The sequence below is a fragment of the Monodelphis domestica genome, chromosome 7 (assembly GCF_027887165.1).
Source record: "Monodelphis domestica isolate mMonDom1 chromosome 7, mMonDom1.pri, whole genome shotgun sequence".
Taxonomy (NCBI): domain Eukaryota; kingdom Metazoa; phylum Chordata; class Mammalia; order Didelphimorphia; family Didelphidae; genus Monodelphis; species Monodelphis domestica.
Genome location: NC_077233.1, coordinates 112,381,933 through 112,403,405, shown reverse-complemented (window position 1 = coordinate 112,403,405; position 21,473 = coordinate 112,381,933).

Below are 21,473 nucleotides of genomic sequence, written 5' to 3'. Positions count from 1 at the left end.
GTACATGAAAATTAATATGAATATGTGACAATAAGAATACTATAAAAAAAGAATTGAGGCTTGTGGTAAATGATGCTAAAGTCAACAGTAGGGCTTTTAAAAATGTATATTTCAGTAAAGACTAAAGAAAAGATAAGATCAATAATGATGGATGACACTGAGAAGGAGGAACTATTAGGCAATTATTTTGTCTTATTTTTTTCTACCAAGAAGAATAATGACCATATCAAAAAGTATAGAGTAAAAATAGGTAATAGGAAATTGAAACCCAGAGTCTGATACCTATGTATCAAATAGAAACTAGTTGACTTTGGAAGTAGTTGAATGAACACACCATGATAGAGGCATGAAGAGAGAGAGGTTTTGCAGGACTTGTGGACCAAGATGCAAGAACCAGGGTTCCAATGGAATGTTCCTGGTTGTTGGCAGTTTGAGCTGACAGTGGGGAGGGTACTTTGTCTCTGACTGGAAGCCACTCTTTCTCCCTGGAGTTTTGAATCTGGCTGAAAGACCTTTGTGAGGCTGATTTGGTTTGGGGGGTTTCTCTGGCTCTGAGCAGTTGAAGTTGACACTGAGAAAAGAAACTTGGCTTTTGGGACTTGGTCTCTGTCTCTCTGACTCTGAGCAGTGGAAGCTGACCAGGAGAGAAGTTTTTGAGTTGGTGGTCTATTTGAGAGTTGAGCTGGCCAGGAGAAAACTTAGAGACTTTGAACTTTGTTTTTCTCTGGGGTTGAAGCTGAGAAAGGAGACCAGCCAGGCTGAATTTGTGAAGAAGAAGAAAGAAGATTTTAAAAGGGCTGCTGTCCTCCATTTTCCTAACTGTCTAAGAGTCACACTTGTGACTCCTCAAACCCTCAATTTTATCTCATTTAGATTAGGGAAATCCTCATCCCTCTTACCTCAATTTCCCATCCTGTTATCCCTATAAACCCCTTGACTTGAAAAAGGAAAGGAAAAGAATATCTTTATAGTTTACTCAAGTAGGGAGGGAAGGAGCCAAAGGCTTCAAGAAGAACTAGGTGGAGAGGATTGGTTAAGGGAGGGAGTGAGGGAGGAAGGAGGTTAGGAAATAGATTGATCCATCAGCCATCAGTAGGGATCAGCAGGGAAATCCCAGAGTAAACCCCAGAGTAGTCCTCTGTGTACCAGCATCTCTGTGTGCCAGTACCCCTGTGTGGCATCCCTCAGCATTTCTCATTTCTACCTCCATTACAAATAAGCAGGTTCAACTTCCTGTGGCAGTTCTCTCTAGTCACAGCCAGCCAGAGAACAGCAGTCATTGTAACAAAAGTAATAGTTCCCCTCAGTTTACCTTCTCTATTTCAATTAGCAATAGTTTCCCCTCAGTTTACTTATTCTATTTCAACACCCAAAACCTAATGGTAGATAATGAAGGTCAACATGGAGACAAATCTTTCTCTAGTTGAATCACAAAGCTGTCTGTCCTTAGCCTTCCTTATCTGTTCAATATTTTTATCTGTGTCTTGGATGAAACCATAGATGGCATATTTATCAATTTTGGAATTTATATAAGAGGATGGGAGGAATAGATATCTTGATGGAACACAGAATTGGGATTTATGAGTCCTGAGTTAGAAAAATGGTTTAAATATAATGAATTAAATTTGTTATGATAAACCTAAAGGCTTACACTTGGATTTTTAAAATCAACTCAAAAGTATTAGATAAGAAAAGTATAGCTTGCCAATAGTTAATATAAAAAGGAATTTAGTGGACTGAAAGTTCAAGATGAATCAACAGTATGACATGGCCAAAAAAAAAAGCTAATTTGACCTTGGGTAGCACTAATGGAAGCCTAATGCCTAGAACTAGGGTGATTGATCATTCCACTACATCCTTGCCCTGTTCAGAACACATCTGGAGTATTGTGTTCCATTTTGGAAGCATTCTTTCAACAAGGATTTTGATAAAATGGAAAACTTCGAGAAGAAGAAAGGTTGTGAGAGGATACTTGAAACTAGATCATTCAGGAATTGGTTGAAAGAATAGGATATGTTTAGATTGGGGAAAAAAGATTTAGAAAGGATTTGAAAGACTATCTTGTACCACTGATTTTGAGCCCCTGTCTAACCATCATTCTCCCTGATTAAAAAAGAAAGACAAAATGATTATTTAATAGTTCTTTCTTCTTATTGTCAACAGTTCCTAGTAGCTAGAACTGTCCCAGGAAATGCAAATATAAGGACAGAGTTTTGATGTGCACCTATTTTACATCCTTTCTTTTTCTTTTTTAAAAAAATTCTTTTTTTATGTAGCTTACTGGGCCTTGGAGTGCCCTCTAGTGGCAAAAATTCTTTTTTAAAAGTTAGAAAAAATAAAATAAGGTTCTTTTGCATAAATTGTTCATCCATGCTGTAAATTCAGCATCTGTAGCCCAAGATTGAGACTCCCCTTCCTTCCATGTACAGTGTAGTGTTCAATATATATATATGTGTGTGTGTGTATATATATATATATATATATATATATATATATATATATATGTATATATGTAGGGAGGCAACTATTACTTTGCTTATTGCCCAATTGGGGGCATAGTTCTAATTCATTATAGGCTGAGAAAAGGAAGGAAGGTAGTTTGAGTCGACATTGTGGGAGGTTTTAAATATGAACAATTTAGAGGGTTTCAGAAAGGCACTTTTGACCAGGATTTACCTCTGAAGACAGCAGAACTGGGACCCTTCCAAGGATATCACAGAACCTTGATTTGAGGGGAATAGTCCTATTCTTCAAAGGAATCATGAATGTTATTTTCAAAAACTGAACCCTGTAACAATTTTCCGTATTGTTGGCTCTTGGGATTTTTAGAACCCTTCATAGGCCTCTCAGACTAATCTTCCTAATGCATAGATTGGTCAAACCTTAAAAATCTTCCATGGTACGGAGAGAAGAAGAGGGCCAGAACCAGAAAGGATAATGTCATATGTACATATTATTGTCCATCTGAACAGAAGGAAGGATTAAATAATGAACTCAGCAAAATAGACCCCAAACCTGACACCAAAGCATGCTATAGTTGTAATGGAGACATTCCCGACTTGTCTTTAGGATACTTTCATTCTTCAAAAGAAAGTGATATCCTGGAATTAATTTTAATCAGTAGGGGATTGACTGCCAAGTAGAAATGACAAGACTCTGGGAGATGAATGATCACTCCAAAGTAGTTTATGATAAAGAAAGAATAAACTCCCAGAGAGTATGCCATAACGCACCTTATGGAAATAAATTTCAAAAAGTTTAAGGAAAAAATAGGTAGAATCCAATGGCCCACTATTTTGGAGAAGTTCTCATCTTCCTTTAGAGTTCATTGCAGATGCCACCTCCTTCATGAAGATTTTAGTGAACTCACTAGTTTTTAAAGCCCTCTCCTCAAATTGCTTTATATTTTTCTGTCTGCAACTAGGTGGTCTAATCACAGTAGAACATAAGTTTCTTGAGAGCAAAGACTGTTTTTATCCTGTTTCTCTAATGTGTAGCATGTTACCTTGTTCACAGTAGGCAACTGATCAACATGATAATCTGTGACACATAATGGTAGGGTTTTTCTCAATGATCTTTGAAAAGTAGTGAAAAATAGGAAAGAAGCCATAGAAATGGATAAAGGTAGATGTCCTAATTTCTTAACAAAAGAGAAAAGAGTAGAGGCTGCAACTTCTGGGCTAGTTAGTTTGACTTCTATTTTTGAATCTATTAGATTTTTGACAACATTCTAGAATATCTCATTAATGGAAAGCATATAATGATAGGATTTTAACCAATAAAGAACATGATGCCATTTCTCTGAGAATAACATTGCTTATAATTAGGAGGCATGCAACTCCCATGAACAAAGAATGGATCTTTTTGCCTCTCTCTTTCAGATAAAAAAAGTGGGAATGAGTCTTGTCTCTTGTTTGTAAAGGGAATTGTGTCCTTTTTCTGATTGACCTGGGAATATTTTGAAAGAGGAAATGGACTTAGAGACCTCAACGCCTCTCATAGTGCTTCATCACAAAGAAGGTAGCTCTTTGTTTATAGATGGATGAGGCCAGCAAAAGCTTTCCCCAGCCACATGGCTGAATCATGTTTCTTTTAAAAGGGTCAAAGTTTGATAGCTAGAGTTTTTTTGCCTTCCTTTATTAAGGAGAGTTTTTATTTACAGATAAATAGGATCCAATGAGATAACTTGAGCTTTAGGAGTAAATTATGTTAGTTTGGAAGCCAGCTGATCTTCAAAACCTGAGATCTAAGAGAGGTTTCATATAGAAATATTATGACTTGACATTAATTTTCCTCAAGAAGTCCATGGCATAGTACATAGATATATAGCCAACTTTGAAATGAGAAGACCTGGGTTCAATTCCTGGTCTCTGACATGTATTGAGTGGCTGACCTTAGATAAGTTAACCCTCTCAATTCTCTAACTAGCTTGCTAAAATTTTAAGTTTCAGAGAAAGTGCTGATATGTATTGGGAGAGGAAGTTTCCTCAGCTGGGAGTTTCTCATATCAAATGAAATCCCAGGACAATTCCCTATCACATATCATTAAGGTGATGATTAAGGTGAGACTAAAGAAAAGAAAGCACTAAAAGCTAGAATAGAATATTCTATTAGAATGCTATTAGAATAGAATAAATAGAATAGAATAGAAATAGAGTGGCTTCATAAAGAACAGGTTATGGTCTAGTTAACCTTATTTCTCTCTTTTGACAGAACAATGAGGGTGGTAAGATATGGGATAGTTAATTTCAGTAAAGCCTTTGACAGAACTTGAACTGTGTTTCTAAAACAGAAGAGATGTCGGCTAACAGGTAAAAACCATTCAGGCAGATTCAGGATTTATTGGATGACCTGAATACAAAAAAGTAGTTATTAATGGATTGATTGTAACTTCAAGGTAAGTCTTTAGTGGAGTGCCTCAGAGATCTGTCCTTGGCCCTGTACACTTCAGCACAGTTGTCACTGACTTAGTTGAAGGCATAGGAAGAGTGAGTTTCAGATTTCTAGTTTTGCAGTCTCTAATCCTTTTCTCTTCTTTTAAGAAAAATTAAGACATCTTCCCTTATCCATTTAAATGGCTTCTCTCCCATTTTTCACTCTCTTTCAAAGATCACTGGCATCACATGACTTCTGTTTATAAATGGCCCATATGTGGGAAAGATAGTTAATGTTGTGTGAGAGGATCTAAATTAAGTCTGGATGGGATTGGGCTAAATAGGGAATAGGGAAAAATGTAAAATTTTAGATTTGAATAAAAACCATAACTTGATAAGCAAATTATAGGGGAGATGTGAATAAATTGCAGTTCATATAGAAAAACATAAAGGATTTATCTTATTTCAGGTTTAATGGGAGTCAACAGTAGGGCAGAACACCCACAAAAGAAAATGTATTCTAAGCTGCATTGAGAGACATATTATTCTAAAAAAGAAAGGTACATGGTTTGGCTGTATTTTTACCCTGCTTAGACCATTTCTGTAGTATTATATTCAGTTATATACACCATGTCTTAGGAAGGATATTGAAAAATTAAACTATATTCCAAAGAGGATGATGAACATAGTCAGAATGCTGGAGATTGTGTCATATATAAATGCTTAGATCACTTTAATTCAGAGAAGAGAAGACTTGGATAAGGATGTGATAGCTGATTTTCAATTTAGGTAGGTCTGGGTATAATGTGTAGAGTGCTGAATATGGAAATAAAAAGATGAGTTAGATTCCTGCTCCACTAGCTATGGAACACAAACTCTATACATCTTAGTTTCTTCATCTGTTAAGTGGGGATAATAAAACTCATCTCACATCACTGTTAAAGAAAAAATACTTCTTAATAATTATACTTATCTGAAATTGGAAATAGAAGGCTCCTGCCTTTTCAAGTTCATGTAGATAATCATCCATTGGCATTATTTTAGAATATACTCTTGGAAGGTATGAGTTATACTAGGTAGACCAAACGTGTTGTCCAACTCTGTGTGAAAATGAGCAAAGAAGTATTGGTACAAATATATCCATAAGGACATCCAGGCACTTTTGCCTTAGGGTACCAACTCTGTTAGAAGGCAATAACAACCCAGTCATTCAGTAACTAGAAACTGCTAAAATGAGCAGCTGTGGAATTAAAACAGGAAGGTCCAAGATTCTGAGTTGATGGTCAAAGTCCAGGTGATATTCAAACAACTTCCCCTTTCTGATTGTCTTCAACTTTTTCTTCAACTCCTCTTTTCTAATAGCTTCTCCAGCAGCATTTATGGGTGAATATTCATTGTCACAGGGAATATTTTTATTCTTTACTCTGAGCACAAGGAATGTTAGTTGTGGCTCTGGGTATAGGTCAGAAAAGCTAACTATTACTGTGATTTTCTGAAAAGTCATAGTTATTTTGTATACTATGATTAGGCACTGAAGGACTGACCTCCTCCATAGAGGTATAAATATTTAAAAAAATACTTAGTAAGAAGCATCATCAGGATTCTCAAGGAATAGTGTATTTTTAAAGCACCACCCTTTGAATTGATTCTCAGTGAAACATCTATGCCTGCCTCAGAAATACTACTTGTAATATAGAAATGGAAATTTTTTCCTTTTAATTTTTAAAAATTTAATTCAATTTTATCCTGAACTTAATGATCCTCCCAAAAAGTAATTTCTCTATATAAAGCAGGATAGAAGAATATGACAATATGTAGATAGACATATGACAATAGACAATAGACAATATGTAGAACTACAAGCCTCTTATTTATAGTTTGATTTTTAAAACAAAAGTTTATAAAATATTCCTCACATTAAATTAAACAAGTGGAATGACTTGTCCAAGATTATGTAGTCAAAAAGAATCAGAGATAATTTTTGAATACTGGTCCTTCACTTTCAAAAGCCAGTGCTCTTTACATCATGCCATACTAGATTCCTCTTTGGGGCAGAAATCCTGAGGTTTAGCCATATGGTTGCTTATATATTGTTGCAAAATTGATAAGACATATTTAAAGATGAAATTTTAAGAATCATTGATAACAAAGATCATTTGATGCATATTTGTCGAACTGAATTTGGAGTTTAGAGTTGGTGGGAGCCTTAAAGAATATCTTTCCAACACTTTTTTTCAAAGTTTTTCAGCTAACTATATCTGAAAGGTACCTTACATGGTCTCTAGTTAAGATGGCTCATTTTATAAATAAGGAAACTGAGAGTAAGAGGTTGACATACTGAATGAAAATCTAGGTTGTCTCATTCTCTCACAGAGTTTACCATTAAGAAATATTTTTGAAATTCAATTCAACTCAACAATCATCTATTAAAAGCACCTACTATTTGTATTGTTTCATATTAGGCTAATGGAAATACAAAGATAGTCCCTGTCCACCAGGGGCTTATATTTTACTTGTGGGAGTATGCAGTACTGGCACACAAAAAAGTATGGTATACGATAATTCAGGAAGCAGGAAGCATTAGATACTTTTAGACATAATCTAACTTCCTTATTTTTTTTCAGATAAGGGAAGAAGTTCAGAGGATGATTTTCAGAATGAAAACCTACATCTTCTCACTCTTTTTTAAAAATTTGATCATTTCCAAACATTATTCATTGGAGACATCTTCTCACGATTGCTATTTACCATGATGAATTAGATTCATTTAGCAATCATGTATTAAGCACCTTCTGTGGGCAATGTACTGTTGGGTTACTGGAAGGTAAAAAACACTGGTGAAACAGTCCCTGTCTCCAAGGGACTACTATTTTCCTTGGGTGCATAGGACAACAATACAAATAATCACAGTATAAATAATTGAGGAAACAGAAGTCACTAGCTGGATGGATCAGAAAAGGTTTCACAGATCAAAATTGTACCTGAGCAGAGCCTGGGGCATGATAGTTAATCATTGATTTGGGACTTATTTAACACAGAAGTTAATGAGTTTTATTTCTAGCATGGTGAGTTTGAGATGCCTATAAGACACTCAGTTGGAAATATCTAGCTGGCAGTTGGTGATATGGAACTAGAACTCAAGAGAGAAACTAAAGCTATAGATATGAGCTATCCGCATAAAAATGGAGGTTGAATTAATGGGAGATAATGAGATCAAAAAAGAAGAGAATGTCAAAGAGTTCAGGGGAGAAAGACTTCTCCTTTGAAAAGATGTGTGTCTGTATATTTGTGTGTGTGTGTGTGTATGTGTGTGTGTGTGTGTGTGTGTGTGTGTGTGTGTGTGTGTGTACTCATTGGTTTTGCTGATTAAATTTTTTTTTCTTTTAAAAATCTTTGGTATAAGGGATTACTCTGAGAGAAGGAGGAGGACAGAGAAATCTAGGCAGTAAGAACAAAAGACATGGGGGAAGAAAAGTCAAGATGGCAGAGGAATTTGAGAATCTCTGCTAAGATCTTCTCAACATAGTGTCTCTAAACAACTTTATTTTAAATGCCTCAAGTTAAATTCTGAGTGACATAACAAAAAAGTCATAATATCTTGTCCCCCCCCCTTGCCCTAAAAAGCTTAGTTCTTCCTAGACAATGACAGTGGGAGCTGGCATGAGGAGGAAGCAGTACTCAGCCTTGGGGTACAGAAATGGAGGCAACATTTTCAACAGTTTTAGCAGCAGTGGTGACAGCAAGAATGACCAGTGACTATGGATGGTAAGGAGTCTAAATGCGTGGTCAGAAAATTATTATGATGAACCACTAGTAAAAGAACTGAGTGCCACTTGGCAGTACCTTTGCCCATTAACTAGTTCCTCATGGAAGATATGCTTTGCAAGGAAGGAGGGGTTCCAGTGGATAAGGACCAGAGTGAAAATCACAAGGATAGTGAGCTTTCCCTTGATCATACCACCTTGGAAATACTTAAAACTTATACGCCCTCAGATATATTCTCAAAAGCTCAGGCTAGTCACACTGTATGGAGAGTCCAGCTCTATCATATAGTCCAAAGTCAAGAAATAGGGCTGAAAAAAATGAACTAATGACCAACCCCCACCCCCCCCCAACCAGAATCTGATCATAAAAAAGCTTTAGGGTAGTTCAAATCTACATAGCCACAGTGCATAAGTGTAAGTATATTATTTTGGGACTTTATATTTTAAAAAATAGAATAGAAGTTGAGAAAGAGGAAGACAATGGGACAGGGGGAAAGAGAAAGAATATGGAAAATTATCTCATGTAAGAGTCACAAAAGGAAGATTTTTTATAATGAATGGGAAAATGAGGGAGAGGGGAGAGTGGGAAATGCTTGAATCTCACTCTCATCTGAATTAGTTCAAAGAGGGAACTGGGTATGTATATTTGTGTGTTTGTGGGTGTATATGTGTACATACATACAAATACACAAATAATTTGGTATAGATATTCATCTCACTGAGGGAAGTAGAAGGAGAAGAGGAGAAGAGGCTAACAGAAAGAGAGAATAATAAAAGTGAAGGTAGACTAAGGCAGAAAGTGATCACAAGCTACACAGATTTTTGAGAGGACAGGTTAAAAAGTGAGAAGGATAAAGAAAAAAACAGTATGGAGGGAAATACAGAGTTAGCAATCATTACTGTGATTATAAATAAGATGAACTCATCCATAAAACAGAAACTAATAGAACAGATTAGAAACCAGAATCCAATAATGTCGTTTACAAGAGACACACTTGAAATAGAAAGGTATACATAGAGTTAAAGTAAAATCTGGAGTCCATAATCTATTATGTTGTAGATGAAGTAAAAAAAGTAAAAGTAGCCATCATAATGAAATAAAAAGAATTATAGGCCAGGTAAGTGGCTCAGTGGATATAGATGGAAGGTCCTGTGTTCAAATCTGGCCTCAGACACTTCCTAGCTATGTGGCCCTGGGCAAGTCATTTAAACCCAAATGCCATTCTGTCTTGGAATCAGTACTTAGTATTGATTCTAAGATATAAGGTAAGAGTTTAAAAAAAAAGAAATTAAAGCAACTATGAAGAGCCCAACCATATGCCAATAAAACTGACAATTTAAATGAAAATGGACATATGTTTACAAAAATATAAATCACTCAGATTAATATAAGAGGAAATAGAATACTTAAACAATATTATCTTAGAAAAATAATTTGAACAAGCCATAAATGAGCTCTCTAAGGAAAAAAAACCAGAAGACTAGATGGATTTACAAGCAAACTCTACCAAACCTTTAAAGAACAATTAGTTCCACCGTTATATAAACTGTTTGGAAAAATATGTAAAAAAGAAGTCTCACCAAATTGCTTCTATGAAGCAAATCTGTTCTGATATCTAAATCAGAAAGAAATCTATACATCAAATTTCCTTGTTTTATATCAATGCAAATTTTTTAAATAAAACACTACAAGATTACAGTAATATATTACAAAGTGGGATTTATACCAAGAATGTGAGGTTGATTGAATATTAGGAAAATGGTAAGTATAATTGGCCATATCAATAACAAAAACAACTAAAATTATATGGTCATGTCAATCAATGCAGAAAAAGATTTTGACAAAGTACAAAACCATTTACTACTTAACATACTAGGAAACATAGAAATAAGTGGAGTTTAAAAAGTTAAATAGTATCTATCTAAAACCAAGAGCAAGCATTATTTGTAATGGGGAGAAACTAGGAGCCTATCCAATGAGATTAGGTGTGAAACAAGAATGTTTATTATTACCATTATTCAATACTGTACTAAAAATGCTAGTTACAGCAAGAAGCCAAGAGAAACAAATTGAAGGAATAAATATAAGCATGAGGAAACAAAACTATCATTTTTTTTACAGATGATATGATGGTATCCTTAAATACCCCCAGAGAACCAACTAAAAAATTAATCAAAATAATTAACAACTTAGCAAAGTTCCAGGATATATGATAAACCCTCACAAGTCATAAGCATTTCTATGTACTGCTTTCAAAACACAGTAGGAAGAAAAAGAAAGAGAAATTCCATTTAAAATAACTGCAGATGCTATAAAATACTTGTCAGTCTATTTGCCAAGACACACATAGAAACTACATGAACACAATTACAAAACACTTTTCAGACAAAGACAAATCTAAACAATTAGAGAAATATTCATTGCTCATGAATAGACTTAGTCAGTATAATAATAATGGCAAGTCTAAATTAATTTACTTATTCTGGCCCTAGCAACCAAACTGCCAAAGAATTATTTTATAGAGCTAGAAAAAATAACACAATTCATTTGGAAGAACAAAAAATCAAGAATATCAAGGGAAGGAGTAAAAAATGAGATTGAAGGTGGTCTAGGAGTACTAGATTTCAAATTATATTACAAAAGGGTAATCATAAAAAATGATCTGTTGCTGGATGAGAAATAAAGTGGTTAAGCAGGGGGAAAAATTAGGTACACAATACATAATAGCTGACACAATGTACTGTTGGTGGTGTGATCAACTATTTTGGAGAATGTTTTGGAACTATGCCCAAAAAACTACAAAACTGTAAATTCCCTTTGACCCAGAAATATGACTATTACCTCTGTACCCTAAAAAAGGTCAAAGGAAAAGAACCCCCATGTACAAAAATATTTGTAGCAGCTCTTTTCGTGGTTGCAAAGAATTGGAAACCTATCAATTGAGGACTAGCTAAACAAATTGTGGTATATGAGATTAATGGAATACTATTGTGCTATAAGAAATGGAGAAGTCAGTGGTTTCATAAGTGGGAAGACATATAAGTTGATGTAAAGTGAAGTGAGCAGACCTAGTAGAAAATTATTCACAATGACAACAGTATTATAAGGACAATTAACTGTGAAAGACTACTATTTTGATCAAGCTCTTGATCCACAACAATTCCAAAAGACTCATGATGGAAAATGCTACCTATTTCCAGAAAGATAACTGATGAATTTTGACTAGAGATTGAAGCATATTTTCTTTCTTTCTTTCTTTCTTTCTTTCTTTCTTTCTTTCTTTCTTTCTTTCTTTCTTTCTTTCTTTCTTTCTTTCTTTCTTTCTTTCTTTCTTTCTTTCTTTCTTTCTTTCTTTCTTTCTTTCTTTCTTTCTTTCTTTCTTTCTTTCTTTCTTTCTTTCTTTCTTTCTTTCTTTCTTTCTTTCTTTCTTTCTTTCTTTCTTTCTCTTGTAAGGCAGTGGTGGGAGAGAGAATTCAAAACTGAAAATTAAAATTAAAAAGCACATTAAAAATCTAATTTGGAACAAAAAGAGGTGGGAAGAAGGAAGAATCTAAGAAGAATCAATATATCTGAAAGAAAAGGCATGAGACAATATAAAAATCTGATAACTGACAGAAGGGAACAAGAGTAGACATATAGGCTAGAGAAGTCAGACACTGAAGCAAGAGTTCTTGCCCGCTTTTGTATTATGGACTCCTTTGGTACTCTGGTAAACATTATGGATCCTGTCTCAGAATAATATTTTAAAATATGTACACATATGAGATTTCAAAGGAAACTGATGGTATTTAATGTTATTAGTTCATGGGCCTGAGAATAAGTCCCTTCAGGTAGTGGTACATAAACCAAGGCAGTGGTACTAAATTTAGGGTCAAAGTCTATATCCCCCTGACCCGTAATCATGCTGACCTCTAGGATAACATCTTGCACATATAATATCTTGGCAGATATATGTTGGGTTGAAAGGTCCAATGGATGAGGAATTGAGAGGAGGTAAGTTCTGAATACTTTCTTTGAGTATTTGTGTGCAAACATTCTAATAATAGTTTAATTGAATCTGAATTCAGTCATCTGAGTTGAAATTTGGATATGCTTTTTATTATCTTTGTGCAAATCCTTTCTCTTTTCTGAACCTTTTCATCTGAAAAATGGACAAAGTGATTTTTAAGGTTCTTCTAAATTAAGAATCATTTGCTGCATTTTTACATGTTCTTTTTTCCTTCCCATTAACATGTGCAGATCTGTGTTTTTAAGGGACTCGGAGGGCTTTATATGCAGTGTGGATGAGGTAAAGATCAGTAAAGCTATTTAGGGAAAAACAAATTATAGTGTCTCTCTGAGTAAACTGGAAATGCCTAGAAGTTTGAGCCTGTGGGATTTTATGATCTTTGTATCCCTAGAATAGGTTCTTGCATACACAAGGCATTTAATAAATATATGTCAAATTAAATTTCCAGATAGTGTATAGTTCCAGTCTGAAAACATCAAGATGAGTCACAGATGTTTTTTTTTTTTTGGTAGGGGAGGGTTGGAGAGTGTTATAGGCAAATGAGAACTTGCTATTTTAAAAAAAATTGTCAATGATCTATTTAATTGTCATAGTGTAATTAGGAGATGTAGGGTTGAGCTCCAGTTTTGATACTTACTTTAAGTATGATAATAGACAAATCTCTAAGCCTCAGTTTCTTCCTCTGTCAAGGGGGGGACAACAGTAATTATACCATCTATGTTATGGGGCTACATGGGGAACAAATATTTTTGCATTTGCAAACATTTAAGTGACAGATAAATGTGGGCTATCATCATCATTGCCATCTTCATCAGAGGCAACATAGTTATTAAGTACAGAGATTTAGTACCGAGGAAGATCCTAGAAATAATTATTGAATCCATTGACATATGAATGTACAGGGTGTGTGTGTGGGGGGGGAGGACTACATAGTCTAATGGACCTGGAAACAGAAAAATGGTATCCAAACCTGTTTCTGGCATTTATTCTGTTTGTGACTCAGTTTTCTCCTCTGTAAAACAAGGGGGTTAGATTAACCATGATCCTATGACAGCTAGCTGGGGCTGGAGCATTCACAATGGGACAGGTCCTTAACATACCCTCTGTGCTCCCTCTGGAGCTTCAAGAAGCTCCTGATGTAAAGATTAACTGGAGACCAATGGAATTATAATGGCTTATTAATAAAGTTGTTTCAAAGTTTTCAATGTGGAGTGATGAGCTTAATTATGGAGGGGCAGAGGCAGAGTATGATCAGACTTGTGTAATTTTTTTTTTGCATGCATATTTCTCTGTACAATTGTTGCATAACCTGGCAAAACCTTGTCTCATCAACAGGAAGCAGCAAGTGAGAGGAGTTGAGAATGGAGTGTGTGTGTGTGTGTGTGTGTGTGTGTGTGTGTGTGTGTGTGTGCACAAGTGCGTGCATATGTTAAGGTAACCAGTGAACAGAGCTGAGATTGAAGGTCTAGTAACAGAGCCCTCTGCTGGCATAGATGAATGAAATGAATCTGAGACTGTTCTTTCTCATAATCAGTCTTAAGAGATGTTACCCTGCAAGAGTATATTTTAAGTGTGCTACAGTATAAAGTAAAACTCCTTCTCCTCATTGACTTGTTCTTTGTTGGGATAATCACATAGTCTCTTTTCTTAAAGTGAAATGAATACCCAAATAGAAAAATCAGAGAGGGAGAGTGTATTTCCATCCCAAGCAGTAGAGGGATATTATGGTATTAGAGGTAAGATAAATATACACCGAATAAGCTCTTATTGCATTGAAACAACTCCCCTAAGCTTAAATTGCTCTGATGTGAAAACATCAGAATGAACCATGGACAGTTGTGGGATAGGAATAGGGTCAAATAAGAATTTAATTTCTTTTCATTAATTATTTTAAAAAAAATCTTACTTTCTATCTTAGAATTGATGCTATATTAGATTTGATACTATGATTTCCCAAGAAGAAGAGCTGTTAAAGGCTAGGCAGTTGGGGTTAAATGTTTTGCCCAGGAATTAGAAGTGTCTGAGGTCATATTTGAAACCTAGTACCTCCCATCTCCAAGTTGTTTCTCTATCCATTGAGCTGCCTAGCTACTCCTTATTTTTCTTTAAAAAAAATGATTTCTTTTTTTAATGACTGATACTCTGTAAACATGACAATCTGGAAAGAGTTGGGGATTTGGAGTCAGGAGATCAGAGTTCAAAAACCTAACTCTTGTACTCATTTATCAAGTTAAGCCACCAGATTTTACCTTTGTTTTATCAAGGTTAAAGCCTTAACCTTTGTTAAGCACCTACTATGTGCCCAGCTCTGTGCTAAGTGCTGAAGTTACAAAGATAAGCAAAGACCCAGTCCCTGTCATCAAAGAGCTTACATTATTTTAGGGGAGATATATGTATAGGGTATATACAGCTAGGTGGATAGAGTGTGAGATCTGGAGTCAGGAAGACCAGGGTTCAAATCTGCCCTTGGACATTTATTGGTTCTATGACTTGATAAATCACTTACCTTCTGCCTGCCTAAGGTCATCAGATTCCTCTTTAAAAGAGGATACTGTTAGCATGTATCTTCTAGGGTTGATGAAATAACATTTGTAAAATTCTTTGTGAACCTTAATGTGCTATTTGAATGCTGTTTCTTATTATCATTATCATTATGGAATAAATAGAAATGTTTGATCTTTTAAAAGTCACATCTCATCTTTAAGTCTCAATTTCTGTACATATAAATAGAAATAATAATCCTTACATTGTCTTCCTAATGTCATCATTTTGAAGAAAAGCTTTGTAAATCTTAAATCTATAGGAATGAACATTTTTAAAATAGGCACTTTCTAGTGGTAAATTAAGTGTTTAATGTGGCCCACCCAAGGATGGGAGCTCAGCAGAAATTGGATCATGGGGAGAAAATTGTAAATATTTTTTAACCTTCATAAACATTCTTTACATATTTTGTTCCTTGGAGGGAAGTATGGAAAGGATGAGCACTAAGGAAGAAGACCTCTTTAGGTGTTAATCAAGTTCAAGATTAATGGCAGAGAAAAATGGACTACTACTTTTTCCTCCTTTATCTCTTTACCTTTTTACAATATTAACTATTTTTTAAATTCACATGGCCAACATAAGATTTCATTATTTCATTAGTTCTCATTTGGGCAGTTGAAATAGTGTTCATCCACTGGTTTGCTTCAAGTCTCTCTTCTTTTGAATCCATTTTTCACCTAGCCACCAAATTCACCCTCTGAAAGCACAATGCTGATCATGACAGTTCATTCATTGCAGAAGCTCATGTACCTCCCTTTTACTTCTGTGATCAAATACTTCTGCTCACCTCCAGAAGACCTTCACAACCTGACCTCAACCTGTTTTCCCATTTTGATTATGCCTTATTCCATTTCATTCACTCTGTGGTCCAGTCAAATATTTTCCTGTTCCTTACAACACTCATTTCTGATATCTGTGTTTTTGAACAATCTGCTCTCTATGTGTAGAATGAGTTTTCTCTTCATTTGCAATCCTTAAAATTTGGAGTACTAGATTCTTTTTTTGTTACTGTTTATTTTTTTCTTAGTAGATAACAAAATATCAAATACAACATAACAATAACATAATATATGATTTATTATAAATACATGATGAGTTATAATAAATATACTTATCCAAGAGAAACAAAATCTTACATTAGCTATATTCAACAATTTTACCCCCTCTCTTCCCCGCATCCTTCCTTCCCAAGAAGGCAGGTAATATGACATAGGTTGTACATAAATAATTATTAATCAATACCTATTTCCCTGTTTGTCATGTGAAAAAAGATTCATATTGCTTATACTAAAGAAAACTTCATGGAGGAAATAAAGTGAAGGATGGTATGCTTCCATCTGTATTTTGACTCCATCTGTTTCTTCTATGGCAGTGGATAGTCTTTTTCATTGAGTCACTTGGAATTGTCTTGCATTCTTCCCTTGTTGGTAATAATTAAGTATACATATATACATATATATATATACATATGTTCTGCAGAATTCAACAAAATTCTCTATATAATTCAACTATCATTCTATATGCTAAAAAATAAATTCAACTCTAATTCTATATGAGGCTATCCCTGATATTTTAGATAGCTGATACTTCCCCTCATTACTTTATATTTATTTCTAATATATTTTGCATTAAAAAACCCTTTTATTTATAGATTTTGTGTATACTTCTATATTGTGAACTCCTTAAGAGCAGGGACTATTTTATTTGTGCTTAATAAATATTTTTTGATTCACCGAAAATTGCCTTTGAATTTTAAACAGCTAGCAGGCACTACTGTTGTTTCTATTTTGATAGTTTATCCTGGTAACTAATTTTTGATAAAATTCTTATTTGTGTAGTATTAGTATTTGTGGGCTAGTAGCACTAACATATGTAAACCTTCAGAGATGGTACCATATATTCTTTCTTTCCTCCCCTTCCACAATTTGTGTCTAGAGATATAATAGACTACCCTATGAAAATAATTAATTTCTTTTAAGCATATGGGCAGTATAATGCTCTTTGGAACCGTGTGGTTGTGGTTCTTTCCTCTACTGCTTCAGAGAGTTTAGTTATTAAACAAACAATTAAGAGAATTGACCTCTTTTTTAACTTGTGCTCATTACTTTTAATTCAGTTTCTAAAGCAACACAGAACCAGCCTATTGGTTTCTACATGACTGGCTTTCACATATTTTTGGAGAGTTGTAGAGTTATCATGTCTCTCCTGCTTGCCTTGGACCAAGTTTTGTAATACATATAAAGAACTTATCATCCTCATCCTCCCTCTGTCAGGATGGTCTGTAATACTCCTACAACTCTCTATTCTGTTCTTTCTTATGCTCACTCAGCCTTTCACTTGCTTTCTATTCTTAGGCTTTGTAATTCCTTAATAGATATAGGGTGTTATTCTTCTTTCCCATTTATTTCATCTGCTTCTTTTGAACAAAGTATATAAAGTATACATTTTAAGTGATATAGTCACAGTTTTGAATTTTATCACATAAAGTCTTGGTAACATGGTTTTGTTTTATTATCTTCTATTTAAAAATATTACTATAATGGAGAATGCCAGTTGTGAGTCATAGAATCTTGGTTTTTGTCTGTCCTGGTATTTAATATCTATGTGACCTTGAGCAAGTCTTCTCCTCATATTGGGGAGGGAGTGCTTTTCTCACCTGTATGGTGAAGGATTTATTTTGGAGTACATTAGTGGTCAATGGATATGGATATGGATAATCAATTCTTAAAAGAACTAAATCATTAACTCCCATGTGGGAAAATGGATAGGAATGCTGGCCTTGGGGACAGGAAGAACTGGGCTCATATGCTAACTCTGATACAGAGTATGTGACCTTGTACAAGTCACTAAATCTTTTAGCTCCTCTAGCGACTGTCCCACATCCCTGATTTTAAGACAGTTGCATAGCTGTAATGGTGAATGGAGCTATCTGTAACAAAAATTTAAAAAAAAATAAAAATTATAGATCCAGACCAAAACCAAAATAAATCAACCAGCAATAGACTAAAGATCATTGTAGATCACTGGTAATTAGAGAAAATAAAATTAAATCAATGTTTTATCTCACACAAATCAGTTTGTCAAAGATGACAAGTCCCAGAAATAGTTCATGTCAAAGAGACCACAGGAAGTCAGGAACACTAATACACTATTGATGGTCCAAGACCAGTCTGACATCCATTTTCCCACACGGATTCTATATATGACTTATTTAAGTGCTCACTCTATACTCGGTACTTCCTAAGCTGGAGAAACAAATACAAGCAAAAACTGCCTGATTTCTAATGATGAAATGAAGCAGAAATTAAGTGACTTGCATAGTTTCATACTTTCCATATGTATGTATGTGTGTATGTATGTATGTATGCATGTATGTATGCATGTATATCTATCCATGTATAGTATATTTATTTGTCAGTTGGATTTGAAATTGGGTCTTCCTGACCCTGGGTTCTCTACTCTACCACCTAGGCAGTGATTAGCTATCTATATGATAATATTACAAGATGAAGATCTGAAAGGGGTCCAAGAAATCATTTTATTTCATTGTTGAATTTTATCAATACATTTAGCTTTTGCATGCCAGTCATTTCTGGACAGAATCCCTATATCAACACTAGCAGTAAGACTCCTTTATTTATACAGGAGGAAGTGACCAGCAAAAACAACCAACTGCTCAATATTCCATATTCTACTATTTACCCAGTAAAAGGAGGTATGAGGGGAGTGCATTTTCTCATCTATTTCCCCAAATCATGACTGGTTATAATTACACAGTACTCCATTTCACTTGTGTTTCTGAAGCATTGTGCATATATTGTTTTCTTACTTCTACTTACTTCAATCTGTATCTTTTGGACTTTCTTTAAAAGACTACAGTGTATTTTGAAATAATCCTAAATTCTATATTTTAAACATAATGGACAAATCCCTTTCTTTCCCTTTCTGAGCCTCAGATTCCTTATTTGTAAAATGTTGGTCATTGAATTAGATGATCTCAAGGACCTCTTCCAGATCTAAACAGCATGATCCTATAATGATACAAAAGTATGTCTTGTTCCCTTTATTGAAGATAATGAAGATTTGCTGAATTAAATTGCTTGTTAAATAGATTCTCAATTTCACTGATGTGGTTATTCCTCCAACCATGCAGCAGCAAATGATCTCTACCTTTTTATACTTCCTGAATCTCTTCCAAGACTTTCCATATGTATTACATAGTTGGTACAATTTGCTAGATGCCTGTATCTTTAGTCATTTAAATTATATAAGGACCAGTGTGGCACTGAAGTTATCCATCTTTTATTTCCTAATCTAGCTACATGATTGTTCTTCCTCCTTTCCTAATAATATCCTGCCTGTATGGCTGAATATGTGATCATCCAACTTTTTGCACCACCACTGTTATTTAAATCATTGATATATTTTAATTTAATACAATAGACACTTCCCCCAGTATATGCAATTATATAGTCTCCCTGCAAAGTATGCTGCCTCCCAAAGCTAGCTTATTAATTGTTTATATAAAGATGGCGAGATCTTTTAACTTGGCTCTCTGATTAGTACATTAATCATTGAATTAGAGCAGAATTTATTGACTCTTCATGCATGTCAGTGAATGAGTCTTTGAATTCAGTTTTTTTTGCTCTTCAAACTTTTATAAAATCATCCTATATTTCTCTGAAATCTATAAAGTTTCATTCTTTATAGTATAATAATAATCATTTACATTCATAAACCTTGATTTTTTTTCAGCAGTTTCCCAAGATTGGACACATATTTTGTTTCCAGTTATTTGTTATCACAAATAATGCTATTATGACCATTTTTTACATTTTATTGCTGTTGATTACCTCCGTGGGCTATAGTTCCAAAGGATATAGTCCCAGGAGTGGAATCTCTGGGTCAAAGGATAAAAACATTTAATGACTCTCCTTACATAATTCCAGATAGTTTTCCAGGACAGTTAAAAAAGTTTGAAACTCTACCAGTAGTGAGTAACATTTCACCTTTCTGACAGCCGCCTCCATTAATGAGTTTTTCCATCTCTTAGCATATTTGCTTGTTATACAGTACCAGAAGGTTCTTTTAATTTTCATCTCTCTAATTTCTAGTAACTTTGAACAAGATGACCTTGAACTTTAAGTCGTATTAATAATAGTTTATATTTCCTCACTTGAAAGCCATTTGCTCATAATCTTTGTTTTCTTATTTGTTGAGAAAAGAAGAAAAGAAGGATTTATTAAGCATTTGCTACATGCTTAATACACTGTGCTAAGTGCTTTACACATCTGATCCCATTTGATTTATCCAAGAGCTCTGGGAAGTAAGTATTTTTATTATCTATATTTCACAGTTGAGGAAACTGGGGCAGACAGAAGTAAGTCTCTGAAACTGTATTTAAATTCTAGTATTCCTGTCTTAGACCAGCCAGATGGTATAATAGATAGATTGCCCAGTCTGGAGTCATGAAGACTCATCTGCCTGAGTTAAAATCTGGCCTCAGGTACTCATTAGTTGTGGGAAACTGGGCAAACCACTTAACCTTATTTAACTCAGTTTCCTCATCTGTAAAATGAGTGGGAGAAGGAAATAGCAACCAGTCCAGTATCTTTGCCAAGAAAAGCCCAAATAGGGTCACAAAAGAATTTCCAGCACTGAAAAACAACAAAATTCCTGACCCTGGGCTACTGTTTCACCTACATACTTCTATGAGGGAATAACTCAGTGTTTTATATTTTCCTTTTCTATGAGATTTTGGATGTCAAATTTTTATCATATATGTCAAGTGCAAAGTTTTTTACAATTCTCTCTTTGTTTACCTGGCTGTATTTTGATTTGCACAAAACCCTTTTTTATTTTATGGAAATAAAATGGCATATTTGATCTCATCTCCTCTATCTCATGTATGATTATGAATTCTTCTGTTGATTATAATTGAATATGTAATATTCCATTCTCTAATTTTTATAGTATACCTTTTTACATTTGAGTTGATTATTTATTTGGAATTTATTGTGATATTTATAAGGTACAAGGTGCTGTTCTAAATCTCCTTTTTCTCCTCCTCATTTTCTCTCATTTTCCCAGCAGTTCTCTGGTCAGTTATTACATCAGTGTTTGTGCCTTTATTACATATGTTGATATGCAGCAGCTTTCTCATACCTGCTCCTGGATCCTTATTCTTTGGGTCACCTTTGATTTTGGAGATCATCAAGCTCTGCTTTGTGTCCAAATGGAATAGCATACACACTTGACAATGTTCTTCACTGGAAGAATATTCC